The 16,411-nt window shown below is 41.4% G+C and overlaps 2 long non-coding RNA genes across 4 annotated transcripts in view; both read right to left on the bottom strand.

Annotated features, from left to right (window-relative positions):
- Positions 1–16,411, bottom strand: part of LOC138953893 (uncharacterized) — a 283,127-nt gene that overhangs the window by 39,403 nt on the left and 227,313 nt on the right. The window lies entirely within an intron of this gene.
- Positions 9,992–12,710, bottom strand: LOC138953880 (uncharacterized). The gene is made up of 4 exons (XR_011451635.1): positions 12,402–12,710; positions 11,857–11,999; positions 10,882–10,984; positions 9,992–10,347 (listed from the first exon to the last, which is right to left on the bottom strand). It is a non-coding gene; the product is annotated as an uncharacterized lncRNA (long non-coding RNA).

A 16,411-nucleotide genomic window follows, 5' to 3' on the forward strand; every position in this document is an offset into this window, starting at 1 on the left:
TTTTGTCGGGGTAGACCGTTAAATGAGGCTGATAATTGCAGCACTATTATGTTTGGGTGGGACCTATTTATTTTGGCTACGAACATTTAGCATTTTTTGCTGCCTCTTTGATTATTCAGCAGCCGTCTCGATTACAGCACCCGCTATCGCCTTTGAAAGCGTGTATTCTGCGTGTATTCATGGCGTTGGTGTGCGTGGTACTGCGATCCGTTAAAGTGCGCTGTCTCGCTCAGTACCGCCGACTTCAGCACTAGAGGTTTCTGTCGGGGTTACCCCACCCTTAGCTCCTGGTCAGAGACCTTACATGGGAGCACAGGTAGCAGAGGTTTTAACGCCCCTCTTACCCGCGTGATGAACCCGTATGAGCACATAGGGTATTTACTAGTCAACAGTGCCACCTGTTAAAGGTACTGAACTTGTCAAATCCAGGTGCACGGATCCCCTGGGGTTTTTAGTCATACCTCAGGCAGCTATCCGTTAGAAGAACTACCAAGTTTCATTGACTTGCACCCAAAGAGTCAAGAACTGCGATTTTTTTACGAATTAATTTCGGACTCTGTCCCGGCTGATCTTGACCTAATTTTGGATCTAAATTTAGATCAGATAGATCACCACATCATGCACAAAAAGACACGTCACTAGCAAACTATGTCAGACATCATCATGAGTTTGTGTAAAACAAAATGGAGGCCAGAATCACTCAGTTGAATCGAACTCAGACCAAACACCACGTAATAACTAGGTTAATTTATGCACTCGCGTGAACAAGAAACTGTCGACCTTCACAGATGTCGTCGTTGGGTAGTTTTGGGTTTGTTTTACTGCCATAGGAGGATTTGTGAATGCACTCAGCTGCAACACAAACGCAAAACGAAGGCTGTGAGCTGCACTGTGCCTGTTAACCACCCCGCTCTGATAGGAACACCGCCAGTTGGTCCAGGACAGCTTATTCGTCCGGGCAAGCCCGACTTATGTCGCTGCAATCCCTTATATCCGCCGCCTGGGGACCCGCCGGGTTGGGGATGGTCGCCCCGCCACCTAATTGGAGATAGCCTGACCCCGGGCCTTTGAAAGCGACCCATGGACCAACAAAGGTCCGATGTGCTAAGGCTGTGCACTGCTCCGACGAAGCATTGTTACTGGAACGGGTGCGATTGACCACCAGCATATCCCGGCTAAAGGGAATAATTTGACGCTAAATGGCGGTTCAGAGCAGGTGCGCCTGCCTCAGAGCTCCACTAGGGGACTGAGAGAAAATCAATTTCCCTTCAAGGTGTACAGAGGTATGCCTACGGGTGATCATGTAGACACCTAACTATATTGCTTTACCGGTTGCTTTGAAAAATGGGTGGGGCGGAGTGTCTCGGAAGAAACACTGGAGTGGCAACTGGCATGGACAAAGTAAGACGTGTTTTTTTTTAAATACATAACTCGTTTAGAGCACAATACAGTGTAAATTAGCTTGAAATCCCATTGACAGAGGGGTGTGTAACGCTCTTCGAGTTACAGGTGTACTGAAAAAGACAATAATACCGTTGTAGCTGCATTGAGTACATGGGCAGTACAATAGCCCTGTGCTCTGACTTTTCCGGAGAAGTTTGACTCTTGGTGAGTCAAATTGTAACAATGACATTGAACCAATTGCCTGATTGCCATAATGTGGAAAGCAGATTAAGATTCTCGTGTTGAGTTTGGTAGACGCTATAACAGTGATCAGCACCGATATGTGCAGTCTATGAGGTATTCATTATTTGAATGCGGGTGACTCGATGGCTTCCAGAGTAAATGCACTATTACTAAATCATATAGATGATGGAAACAAAACCCAAATGTGGTTGCTTGGTCGCCTTTCATTAGACTGGTCATTATTAGATCATTCCTGCTTCGCCCAGTTAGTCTCATAACACGAGTGCCTTAAGACATTAAGTATTAATAGAAGAAGAATGCGTGCTGGTTGTTCAGCGGTGGATTACGCTAAACTGGTTCACGAAACCATGCGCCAACTGGCAGAATTGCATTCGTTTGCCGCAAAGTGACTTCCTTGGTTGAGGGGAACGTATTTCACTTGTAAATAATATATTTATAAGACTAGTAGCATTTTCCTGGCCTATTAAGCCCTCCAGAAACAAGGCGAAGCAATCGACATAATTGATTTGCAGGGGGCGATAGACTCACAGAGCGCTATTATACTACATCCTCCATTCGGTGGCTTCAGTAATGTCATGAACGGGATAGAGACCCCTTGTGTACCATTCCACATGAATCAATAAGCTTCTAACTAAAACTGTCGCAAGAAGATAATAGCTACAGTATAAAAGCTGGCATGAGGGCTGGTTAAATGCACAGCCATTCGAACATTCCCCATTTGAACATCAGCGGTGGTGAAGGGAGTATTTAATGGACGCCCATGCCTAACTAATTGTCCTATTTGTGTGACTAAGGACACAAACATGGGCTGTAATTTATCGGAGAACAACACTGAGAGTTGCTTGAGCACTTGATGCTCAGAATGGCAATATCATGCCTATTGCTTGAGCTATAGAGGCCAGTCATTTATGCAGCATCACCTGGACAAGGGAGGATGTAGGAGTGGAGATGGCTTAGCTGCAAATAATACTATCTACTATTTAGATAAGCTGGAGGCGAGTCCCGCTAGAAAACAGTCTAAAATTTAGATTTTGAGTGTTATTAGTAACTTCAAGTTTTGTGTGAGCTAGTGTCCAGAGAGAGGAACTTTGGACAGGTAGGTACAGGGAGGAACTTTGGACAGGTAGGTATGTACAGTGCTTGCAATAATCGAGGTACATTGTGAAGAAACATAATGGCTTGTGCCCAGATAGCCTCATGTGATTTAGGGACGTTGAAAACCTATAACCAACCAGGCATGTTGTCAGTTTTTCGGAATCCGGGTGCAAATGCTGCAGCCTTTGAGGACTAACATGACCCAGTTCCTCTCGGAATTATGGGAGATAAAGTTATACAATTATGACGACCTTACCTTAGTAAGTGAAGTCTAGTTGTAGTTTTATCGACCATATTGTAGAGAGGACAGGGATTACGTGTCGCACCCTTTTTAATGTCACCATAAATTGTCACAGACACGCACATCCATACATACATATAAACAAATAGACAGATAAACGAACAAAGTCGCGTTTGTGTTGGTATTTCTGTGTGAATAAGTATGTTTGTGTTTACGTCAAAAACAAACTCATCCGCGTGTGCGTTCGCGTTTGTGTACGAGCGTGCGCGCACATGTATATGTATATAGAGAGGTTACAACACGAGTGTTTTTTTTATATGGCTTGTATTTCAGTCAAGACCCAGCGGATGAATATCAAGGGACTCACGAGCCTCTATAGGGCCTACTGTATATATATATCCCATGACCTCCCTTCTTTGTCTCTGTTACTTCAGTATGGGTATATATGTTGTATTTTTATAGCTCAATAAATACATCATGGACTCCAAAAAATATATGATAGTGCAGATTCCGATTTGGGCAAAGCACTATTTTCCTCCCGACCTTTGATCTTGCGCCAAACAAATAGATTGTAATACACTCTTAATTGTTTTGCTGCTAAAGAGTTCTATCCTCAGTTTTAATAACCCGTGCTTAACACTAGTTTGAACAGTCGAACACTATCACAATGCCCATGGCTACAAACCAAAACAAAAAAACGAGTACCCTCCCTTGCATCGAAGCAGACGACTGTTCGTGAGAGTCTGTCACAGTGTCGGTGTGGGAACTGACAGAAGCTAGGGAGCACAGATAATAGAAGCCCTGTCACATAGACTAATCACACAATCAATACACTTTTGGCTCATGTTTTAAATGACAGTTTCGAGTTTGTGAGTCAAACTCAAAGCAACAACACTGGTCTGGTGTCATGCGTAGCGGGACCGAAAAGCGTCCGTACTGCATGGTTTGGGGTGGCTTCGCTTCGTATCAAACATCAGCTGTTTCACGTATTTTGCGAGAAAGTCTACTCTTTTGCCTGGCTCTGCAGTAAGTCCACATTGGCGATGAAGGTATCCAAGAACTTAACATGTGTGCATTTTTCCGTAATCCAGTCATATTCCTTCAAAATGCAATCAATCGGCGGTGACAGACGTGTCAGCAATTCGCGACTTCACCAAGTCGGTCCCGTTTTCCTCACACCCATACCAGTTTAGGTTCATTCATGCAAACACACTCGCAAAACAGTTTATCACGTAGATACATTTCAAATAGGGAGCAAATGGTTAAATCTAAACCTACATATTTGTTCCCTAAAATTTGCTTCTCTGTCAATAAGCCTAATTGTATAATAACACGTTCGAGAAAAACAACGTGGAATCGATTCTGAATCGAGTAAGCCAAATGGGTCCCAAACCCGTTTCGCCCGTTCTGCCGACCTGAAACGCAAAACAAAAGAATTGTGCGCTTCAACTAAATTAATTTCTATACGACTTCATTACTTTCTTGCAACTTATGAACCTTTACTTAAAGCTTTTAAATGGTCTGAAAGTAGTGTTACCGCGTACTTATCGATGCACTCATTCGTTTTATTTTTTTCAGCGACGGTCACTTAGTTTAAGGTTGCAAAAGGGCCAAGTCTCGATGGCACCACTGTTTTACAGTCCACAGATCGCAACAGTGCCGCTAGTAGTCTACACTTTGTGTTTGATGGTAGAATGGGATATACAGATTACAACACTCGTGGTTTTTTTATATGGCTTGTATTTCAGTCAAGACCCAGCGGGAATATCAATCGAGAGCCACTCGCCAGAGGCTCGTGTCTCCCGATGATATTCATCCGCTGGGTCTTGACTGAAATACAAGTCATATAAAAAACCACTCGTGTTGTAACCTATACATATATGTGTGTGTGGGGGGGGGGTGAAAGTGTGCCTACGTGTGTGTGAGTTGTGGTTGTGCCTTCAGGCGGGCGGGCCGGCGTGTGCATGTGTGTCCGCGCGTCTGTTCGTGTATGTGTGTGCGTGCGTGCATGAGTGTTTGTGTTTGCGTGTGTCTTTGTCTCTGTGTCCGTTGTTTTAAATGTGAGAAATATAACTTTGGAGAAATAGTGACAGACAAACTGCTTGGGACAGCGATCACCAAAGTGACAGTTGGCGTCCATTTTAGCTCTGCGTAGCGCTCCTGCACATCGCGACTTTGTTCGTTTGTCTGTCTGTTTGTTTATCTGTATGTATGGATGTGTGTGTCTGTGTGTGTGTGTGTATGCATATGTTCGTGTGTATTTGTGTGCATGTGTGTGTAAATATGTGTTAAGAGAGAAGGGACGTATGCGTTTGGCTTCATAGTACTTTCATACGAATCACTATCGCTAATCCATCGATGTTAAAAAATAAAAATTTAAACGCACTTTTTTTTTCTAGTTATAGCTTGATCGTGTAGACCAGACACTTGGCCACAAATAGCATTTGTTTTTTAATGAAATCATCACGTCGATTCCGTGCGAATGAGCTTTTGCCAAACAATCCTTTTTAACACTGTCTAAGTGATCTTTGCTCATTTTTTGGAGTCTTAAACGCTTTGGCGAATAATTCTAATTACATGGTGTTGTTGAGAAATGAATTTCCTCCAAAAATGCCTTTCCCTCGCCACACTGGCATCACCCCGCACAAGTTAGACTGGGGCGGCCTGTTACAAAATATAACACCCTACTGTAACAACTAACAATATTCAAAACACACCAACCGAGCACAAGAAAATTATACAATTCCGAAATTATTCAAGTACACAAGTCATGTCCGCGCATACAAAAGAAATGTTCAAGTTCACACAAAACTAGCAAAGTACCTCATCTTCCAATATGGCGGCACCCATACAAAAGTCCAAGTCATCCCGGCAATGTTTCCCGGTTCCAAGGTTGACATCAAAATCAAATGTTTTCTTCCAAAGTTGACATCAAAACCAAGAGCAGGTTTTCTCATCCGAGAGCCCAGGTCGAATGACTTTCAATTGTCAGGCAGTTTACAATCACAACTTGCACAGCTCACAAAATCAGGTGGTTGCGATTATAACGTGAACAACTCGCACAGTTGTAAACTCACGTGCTGCGAACCCAGTTTGACCCGCCCGTAGCTAACCATGGAATTTTACTGAGTTGTCAAATCTTTCCACTCTCAAAGTTAAACAACTCCTGACAAACTCTTTGTATTACAAAAAAAGCACTAGTCATATCCCTTCAACTATAAACACCATAACCGCCATTCATTACATCACCCCTTTCCCCGATTAAAAAAAAATGTGAACCCAAAATGAACATTTTTTTTTCTTCAAAAACTGTACAAGTATAAGTATTCCAGTAACAAGAAACATTTTTTAAATACATATAAAAAAATACACAAATAGATTAATACATAATCAGAGCATAAGGAAAACATTTATTAAATACTCTGTCCGTTCCCAAAGAGTGCAATCAGTTTACAACCAAAAGACAGTGCCATCCACCAAAAAAGTGACGAAAGCCACGAGGCTGTCCTTAAACATGAGCAACAATGGCAAGCACAATAAACCACATTTACGCCGCCGTGTAGATAATCACCCACTGTGTTAATCCACAACAGTTATACTCATGGACATTCAGCAATTTTCGCCTATTACTGAATGCAATAATATTGACATTCTTGGTACCAAAGATCACCAATAAAGTTTGAGTAGCCCCCGCTAAACTCAATAAGTAAACCTCGACTACAACACAAAATGGTACTAGCATCAAAAATATCCAAACAAATTTTTCCAGCCAGATTAAAAAAATAATCACAATGTGAAAAAAAAACAAGAACAAAATTAAATTAGTTCTTAACACATACACAACATATCAACACTCACAGCACAAAAAGTATTGTCCTTGTTGATTGCAGAAAGTCTGTTCACTATCCTTTCAACCATCATGTTCCATTCACTTCGTCAAGCGTGACAACACATCAGCCTCAAAATTCCTGACTCCAGGAATTGGTACTACTGTGAATGAATACTCTTGGAGAGACAGAGCCCATCGCAACAGTCGGCCGTTGGCAGTTTTGGACTGTCGTAAGTACGTCAACGGTCTGTGATCAGTCTCAACAAAGAAATGTGAGCCAAACAAGTAGCGATGGAATTTGTCAACTGCCCACACCAACGCTAGGCACTCTCTCTCCACAGTAGAGTATCTGGTTTCTCTTTCCAGCAGTTTCCTGCTGGCATACAGAACTGGATGAAGGACGCCGTCATCATCAGGCTGCATCAGGGCTGCTCCAATCCCCGTGGAGGATGCATCCAACCGCACTGTGAACGGCCTGGAAAAGTCTGGCAATCTCACCAGTGGTTCAGACGACAACATTTCTTTGACCCTGTCAAAAGCCATCTGACACTCTTTTGACCAACGAACTTTGTTTGGTTGGTTCTTCTTTGTGAGTTCTACCAGGGGGGACACAATAGACGCGAAGCTTGGGACATAGCGCCTATAGAAACTGATGAGCCCTACCAATGACCGGACTTGTTTCTTTGTGGTTGGGACAGAGACATTCAAGATTTTGGACACTTTGGAGGGAACTGGACGCATGCTACCCTCCCCAACTATGTGACCCAAAAACTCAATAGAGTCAAACCCTGCCTCTACTTTCGACGGTCTCACAGTCAACCCATGTTTTCCCAGTTCTGTCAACAGTCCGTCAAGTGCCTCTAGATGCTCACACCAGTCTTCTGTGGCTACAAGTACGTCATCAAAGAAATGAACAGATTTGAACCTATCCAGATCCAACATCTTCATCATCCTCGCGAAAGTACTTGGTGCTGTACTCATTCCGAACGGCATCTTCTTGAACTGATATAGACCTTGAGGGGTACGAAAAGCCGTTTTTGCTCGATCAGACTCTGCCATCGGAATTTGCCAATAGCCCTTAGCCAGATCAATCTTTGTGAAATGCTGCCTGCCCTGCAATGAAGCAAACAGAACTTCCGGATCCGGTATTGGCTCAGCGTCAAACTCCGTAATCTTATTTAGGTGTCTGAAATCGATGCAAAAACGAGTACTTCCGTCCTTCTTCTTGACTAGAACAATAGGAGACGAGAACGGAGAAATAGACGGCTCTATTACGTCTAGATCTAACATCTTCTTCACTTCTTCTTCAACCACTTTCTGAGACTCAAATGGTAACGGATACTGTTTCACATTGACCACAGCACCTTCAGGAATCCTCACCACATGCTGCACTAGGTCACAAGTACCAGGCAAATCCGTCATTTTGTCCTGATGCTTCTGAAACACCGCCTGCACTTTTTGTTTTGCCTGCATAGACAAGTCAGGACTATAGACCACATCATCTACATTCTCAGTTTGAACTGTAGGAACTGACTGTAGTTTCACTTTCTGAATGTCTACCTCGTCTACTGCACTGGACCCACTGATCACTCCCAATGTGGCAACAACTGGGTTCTGACCAACAAACGACACCACACAACCAGACGACTCTTCCGATTTTCCTTGGCCAACTTTCTCGAACAGGTCATGCAACGTTTTGTCATCCATTTGCATTTTGGACAATTTCTCAGCATTGACATCAAGTTGGGGAACTTTAGCGGTCAACAGCGGTCTAAAAGGACGTTCTTCTCTAGCTTTTTGACCTCTTGTCTGGACTGCGCTAGTAACCTCGACACATCCAAATGTACATCCCTGTATTCTACCCAAAATGACGTCACATACTGGATTGTCGATCACACATGCCTCAACACTTCCAGAAAAGTATGGTGTATCCAGACTCACAATCGCAATGGGTAACCGAACTAAATCCCCACTGAACTGTCTACACACCTGTACCTTCCCAGTAAACTGATCATCTCTCACTAGGGACTTCTTGACCCCAACCGTGGAACACCCACTATCCAACATGACCGTGACCTCACTACCATTTAAGGTACCTTCACATGTCTGAATAGACTCGGGAAGTTCATCACGACCTGAAAATCCTACTGACGCCACAGACTGCTCGTCTTCACTACAGCTGGACTCTTCAACAGTGACCACGGATACTGAAGCAGTATGCATTTTTTTGGGACAATCTGCCAACTTGTGCGAAGTATCTTGACACCACCAACACTTCCTCTGATAGTTCTGACCACCTCTACCTCTACCAGCTTGACTAGCACCTCTGCCACCCTTATTATCAGGAGCCGAACCAGACCTAGCGACGTCAGAGTTTTGTTCTGTCGGTGGGTTTGTGTCACCCTGACTATTCTTCTTAGAAAACCTGTGACCACCTCGACCACCTGACCCTGAATGACCTCCTCTCCCACTTGGAAGACCGACATTAGCCAACAGAGGATCACTAGAACCTTTTGCTGCTAGGTTTTGACTAGGATGTGCTTCCCTGTATCTTTCAGCTGCGTCTATCATGGTTTGAGCATTAGTATGCTTGTCTTCTTTCAGAAAAGTAACCAGAGACGACGCACAACTAGACAAAATCAGTTTTTGTAAGTGGACAGGCCTTAGTTTTATTTCGGTGGCATAATTCAATGCGCTTCGTCAAAACGTCTCGAACTGAAACCAAAAGCAGACGCAAGACTTATGGTCAGTTGGAGTTGTCTCCCGTACTCCTAACTTTAATGTGCTGCAGACAGGTGTACCCAAACAGCCCATATCACATACGGTTTGGAATTCCCGAAAACACAAGATCCGCACTGCACAACTTCAGTGCACATGTACGCGAGAGTGCTCGGTCGCTTTTTGAAAATGTGTATCTTGAGAGAAAAATATAGAATAGTGCGCTGTCCGAAGGAATGGAGTTCTTATCGGACAATGACAGCGCTCAGTTCAAAACAATAGGACATCTGACCGCCATGCGGCTATGTGAATCGGACATTTGAGCCTTTCAATCTGTCTATGTCGGACGTCTGACGACATCCCCGAGGCTTTTACATGAAATAAGACCATACGGGCACTAATAGTTGCATACCAAAAATAAACTGCCTCAAGGCTCTCTATGCATAATAGTATCCTTTTAAAGAATAAATTCAGGTACAGCTTCTTCTAAAGAAAAAAAAAATTCACCGAAACCACCAAAACATCTACCTCACTACAGAAAGCAGTCAAAGTGTTGATTTTTGGTCTGTGACCAAGTGGAAGGATGGTCTTATCCCATGTTAAAGGTGAGGACAACTTTTTAAATGAGGCGTAGTGGGCCTTTAAAACATTGACACAAATTTACAATAGCAACAAGTTGTAATGCTCAGTACAACCAATACTGAGTGGACATTTACTGCCCCTGTAGCTGTAGTTTCCCCATCGATCACAGCTGGACTTGGATAGCACTGCTTTTCATCCACATTCACTGGCCAGGTCTTCTCATCTTCTGTCCCTACTGACAAATGAATGACAAAGGAACTGATCTTAAATCCAAACACAATGACAAGAACAAGTTTTAAGTATGAGTAAGGAGTAAATTGTGTTTGTAACTGACACACACACACACACACACACACTAAACCCACATAAATGCCAAGAGCGTAAACATTCTAATTCCCTGGTAGACAAGTTCTAATGCCTACTTTTTAACATATATGAACTATAGAAGACGCATTCTCTGTCAGCGCTTGCTATCAAATTCAAAAAGCAAAGCAAAGGTATGTAACATCAATCTGCAGGGCTAGAAAAAATCTGCAGGTATTAATGTCTGGCAGCTCTCCTGACTGGCCAGGGAAAATCAAACACACACACACACACACACACACACACACACACACACACACACACACACACACACACACACACACACACACACACACACACACTTCGGTTCTCACACACAAACACACACCAACAGTCAGAATGTAACCAGAACTTGAGACTGAGAGGGAGGATAAAACACAATATGATCATGTAGCAAAACTCTTACCTGAATTGCCATTAGCATGAAATATTTCCCATTTGAGTCTTGACAGCCTCCGGATCATGAAGGAATCAATCTGCTTCTTTCACTGTGCCGGATCGATGCCAACCTGTAATATATAATATTGGCTGAAGTAACATTCCTCTGAGCACCAATTTTAAAACAGTTAGTTGACAGGACAAGTAGTACTAGGAGCTACATGCAGTATGATATTTACCTATGTGGAGGAACAACAAACACACTGTCCACAGAACCAGATGAATTTACACACTGCACCCTCCCCCATAAAACAACAACAACAAACGACAACAGACGACCAAACCAACATTAACGCTTGATTCTTATGATACTGTGGGACAGTGGCATTGATATCTTTCTAGAATATATAAAATGTTATAAGTCCTTTTACATTTAGTGAAGTTTTGACTAAATCAGTGAACTGAATGTGTTCACATAGACTGATATAGTGACAGACATACAATGTAGACAAGTTGATGTGTGCATATACATATGTATATTACATAACATGCACAAAGGAAAAAAAATAGAACTTGACACACAGTTTCACTGAGAATGAGATATCCTGACAGTGAGTGAGTGACTGTTTACAGCAATACATTGTACTTTATTAAACTTAAAGGTACACACTGAAAGTCATGCGCTTCTAGTATTAGTAATGATTTTAATACTGGAGGAACTGCATGATCATCATACTGGTGAAATAAAGCTAAGAGCTTCAAGCAGAACTCTGTGGTTTGGACTCTAAGTCAGTAGGTGTTCATTATTTTATTATTATCCCTGAACATGAATTATACAAATAAAATGAAAACACTATCTCAGTCTTGCTCACAGTCACACACACCTCCATATGAGTTATTCTGACCAGAACTTGAGAATCTGAGGGAGGGGAAGGAAAAAAACCACTATATCATAACACTGACAGTTGTACAGTATAATAAAACCTCTTCGCCTTACTCTTACCTGATTTGCGGCAGTGGCATCAAATATTTTACTTCTGTCAGTGACAGCCTCAAGATCATGCAGCAATCGGTTGGCTTTTTCGGCTGAGAGGAGACCTTGAAGTTGAACATACTAGCTCTAGCTCTCTTCTGATTGATGCCAACCTGCAATAAAATAATTGGGAACCGATCAGGTTACCTATTTGAGTATTTCAAGTTAGACTCAATCTTTAAAAACAAAAAGAATTTATAAAATATTATGATCATGCACCTTGAAAAGAGGTTGCAAAAACGTGTAGACTAGTGGTAATCTTCTTCTTCAAATTAATGAGAAAATCCCTGTACGTGTTGGTTCAGTGAACGATACCTTGCGCCTGTGGACTGACACAGGCGAAGGTATCGTCCACTGGACTACTACTATAGTCTTTCTGTGATAGTAGTAGTCCAGTGGACGATACCTTCGCCTGTGGACTGACACAGTGACTCGAGTGAGTCGAAATGACACATGTTGCAACACATACTACCATAAACCCACTCTCAGTTATAAAACGAAACATGGAAACTTACCTCTGGTTAATATGCAAAGGTTCGCCCGTCCCAATTCTCTCGCATTAGCAAACATCATTGCCATTGGAGATTCTTTCCAAACAGATCACCTTCGACCGCCATTAACTAAAAACCGAAACGCAGTAGGTCTGAAAACCACGCTCAACTTCCAAAATAAGGAGGACAAAAAAGAGCCCAAAACATTTTTTGGGGCAAAAACACTGTTTAAGCCCCACAAATATTTGTCCTTATTTTTTATGAAGCTTAATTTGTGCCCCTTATTTTATGCTCCACAAATACAGTTTGTGGCCCACAAAACCAAAATGTGTCCCATAAAAATAAGCCCAAAAAAATGTGAGCCACATTTGCAGTTTGTGGGGCACAAATTAGTGCCCTTATTTTGTTGGATTAATGACAACGAATGCCAAGGATACACGCATACATCAAAAAGCCGTGAGGGCGTAAAACTCGAATCGTATAAACAAATTCATGTCCAATATAGGCAATTAAGACCTGACGGACAATAAGCCCCTTAAAATTTACTTTTTATCGTCCTACTGCAGAGCATCTGGCAACATGCAACATAACATTTTATTTTCAAGTCCTAATTCAGCGGCCTTTCTCAAAGTATAATTTGAGTATGAAACAAACCCAGATTCCCTGTAGCGCAATATGCCAAAATAGATCATAACACTAAAATGTTACCAAATTTCTGAAGAAGAGCCCATGTAAAAAAAAATTACAATGTAACAGCATGAACAAAATTACGTTCTTAGCAATTCTTGGTTTCTATTCAACCACTGGATCCCCCAAAACAAAATCATGAACACAAAATATATGACACTTAGCGTGACACTGAAATTCGGACAAGTTTTTGGAGCTGCGATGTCTTATGCGGTCATTGTCAAACTGTAAATAGGGAAGACAAGATACAGTTATATTATTTATTTATGTGACTAAAGAAAAAGTCTTCTTTCATTTTATACCAGAAACATCTCTGTAATGTTAAATTTAATATTAATTCTCAATAATTTGTTGACAACCTGTAATTATCAAATCCTTGAAATAAGTTGATTACGTAGAGGTTACATGCCGAGTCTCAGTGAATATTAAAAATAATGGTCAAAGTTTGCGGATCATGAAAAATGCGGGATTGAGCAATGTGCAATTAACAGCACCACATGCTTCGCCGCCGATTTTCTTCTTCGACGTCATGACTAGCGCCTGTGGTGCCAGAGAGATTCTATCACGCAATTTCTTACAGTGCCGCACCCACCACTGGACAAGCGGAAAGCCGAGAGTCGGCCTTCTTTCTCAGCTTCTGCACTCTTTGATTCAAATATGGTAATTATTATTATTTTTGATTGTTCTGTTGCAGGAAAGCATATCAACAGCACAAGAACAGTTGGATCCAAATTATACACATTACATACTTTTGGATGGCACAGATAAAGCTACAGCAGTCAGGTTCCGTGTTTTGCTGGAGATTTGCATCCAAAAATGGAGACACACTTTTGATGTCCGGTGCCGCTCTGTAACTGTCAAAGGTAAAACATTTTGTTGTTTGCAGCCACATATGTTTCAATCTCTTTACATATATTTTTTAAGGGAATTTTCTGTTCATTACCGTTGTTGTTTTTCCAGATTTCTTCTAATGTCCTATATTTTGGTAGTCAGTTTGTTAATTCTCAATTTTACCCAGAATATTTGTATTTATTTCGACTCCTTTGGGAGCCGTATGCATAAGAAAAAAGTTCGCGACGACTTCGAAAGTTTTGTGCGACTTAGGCAATTCTTGCCTCAATTTAGTACGCATTGGTCGAATAAAAGGGCTTACACTGGAAGCAAACGAGGAAGTAACATAGGATACATTTGCTACAGCGAAACCCAGGAGTACAAACGCTACTTCGAAAATTTCTCCGTGCAAAATAGACAGGGCTCTTCTTCGGTTTTCGGGGTCGTCGATGGCACCTATGGTAATAACGCATTTTAAAGATCCGTATGCATTCATCCAAACCTTCAACACCGACGCGCGCACGTTTACATCTGATTGCAAATGACTTCACTAGAATATCACAATTTGAAACTTCCTGATGGTATCATTATATCTATTTTCGGACAAGGCAGATGGTAAACAACTCAAAACAGCGCTTATATATCACTCAACTTGCATATACAGTATATGTGACCCTCCACCACGGAATGAGTCGCATGTCATCTCGCGCGGTTCTGCGCTAGGCTTAATATAAGCCGGGGGGGGGGGGGGGGTGTCTGGTAACAGTGTAAGGGTCACCTTAGTCAGAGGTTTATAACTCGAAAAGTTATCTCTCTTTTCTAAAACGGGTTTCACCACTGGATAGAGCATAAACAACTCTTTAGAAAAATGTAAAAATATGAAAATCATGCAAAGGTGACATGCGACTCATTCCGTGGTGGAGGGTCACACATACTGTTTAGAGTACGACCCATTTTACCTCTTCTGATGCCATTTTTCAACATGGGGGTCCGTTTTGCAGGTCGGTGCAACCATGGCACGGTCAATTGTGTGTTTATATGCGATGCGACTGTTGGAATTGTGCTCAGAAATGTGTCATTTTTTGGGTTAAAATCTATCTAATTTTATGCCTACGAACACGTCATGTAATAACGCTATTTCCAGCCATATCAGAAAGACACGTCACAGTAATTCAAATAGAAACACATCATTACTACAAACAAAAACCATGGATTGTTAACTTTCAAAATAGGTATTGTGGTTGTAATTGACCGGTCAGATACCCAATTGAATTATAAAACCCGTCTTTATCTGAATCATGGCATGTCATTATATTCACATTTCTGTAACATAAAGTCTGTCGGATTGATTTATCTAATTTGTTCATACATGTTTCAACTCATTCTGAAATGATCACAGACAAAATATTAGCAGAATAATAGAGAAAGCGATTTTCGGGGTCAATTGCTGTCGAAGAAATCAAATGCTTCAATGAGGCAACGCAGCTGTCGTAATTTTTCCACACTGAGACGGTCGCTTACCTTGCATCATAGACATAATCAAACTGTGACATTCTTGTTTTATTAGCATGAAATGCGGCTTATGCCAGAAACAGAGTTGCTCAAGAACCGACAAGTCGGTCGGTTTCTGACAGAGCCTGTGTGTTCGATTCAGCGAAGGGGACAAGCTTGGACTATCAAGCTTGAGTAACTGCACCTTCTTTGTATCACCTATTTGTTCAAACGATCACCTTTGTGTTGTGGTTTGTGTTTCTGACTTGAATCTGTCCGTCTAAGTTTAAATCTTACATGAATGTTCAATTTTTTTTACACACATTTTATTTATGTTTTAAGACCTTAATGTCATGCAGGCTGATTCAATCCTTTGAGTTTGTGTTACATGTTTTCTTTTCTTTTTCTTTTTTCTGATGGAAAGCAACTTTCTTCATGTCTTTTAAAGTAATCCAATTTTGACTTTCAACTTTACATAAACATACATTCTCATCACAATAAATGAAGGAAAACAAAAACTTTAAACTGCATAATCATTTACACATATTTACAATTCAACATTTTTTCAAAATATTTCAAATTCAAAGTTGTCTTTTCTAAAATTTCTGACACATATTTTCCCAATTAATATTGTATAACTATAAGCGACAAAATGTATCTTCCGTCTACTACACCTTTTATTTTGATACCCCCAAATGATATCCTGCCTTTTCAACTTTCATAGTAATCCAATCATTCCCTCGAACCAATCTTTTATTTTAGTCCAAAGGAATTTGTTCTCCCGCTCTGTTTACTTTACTTTATCTTTTGTCCGTCCCTGTACCCCTGACATCATAAAAAAAAATCATAGACTCTAGATCTCTTCCAATATTCACTATGTGTAAATATTGACCTAAATGTACAATAAAATGCAAGTTAAGGTAAAACGTTTACAAACAAACACACACACACACACACACACACACACACACACACACACACTCACACACACACACACACACACACACACACACACGCACACACAC

Source organism: Littorina saxatilis, linkage group LG17 (genome assembly GCF_037325665.1).
Source record: "Littorina saxatilis isolate snail1 linkage group LG17, US_GU_Lsax_2.0, whole genome shotgun sequence".
NCBI lineage: Eukaryota > Metazoa > Mollusca > Gastropoda > Littorinimorpha > Littorinidae > Littorina > Littorina saxatilis.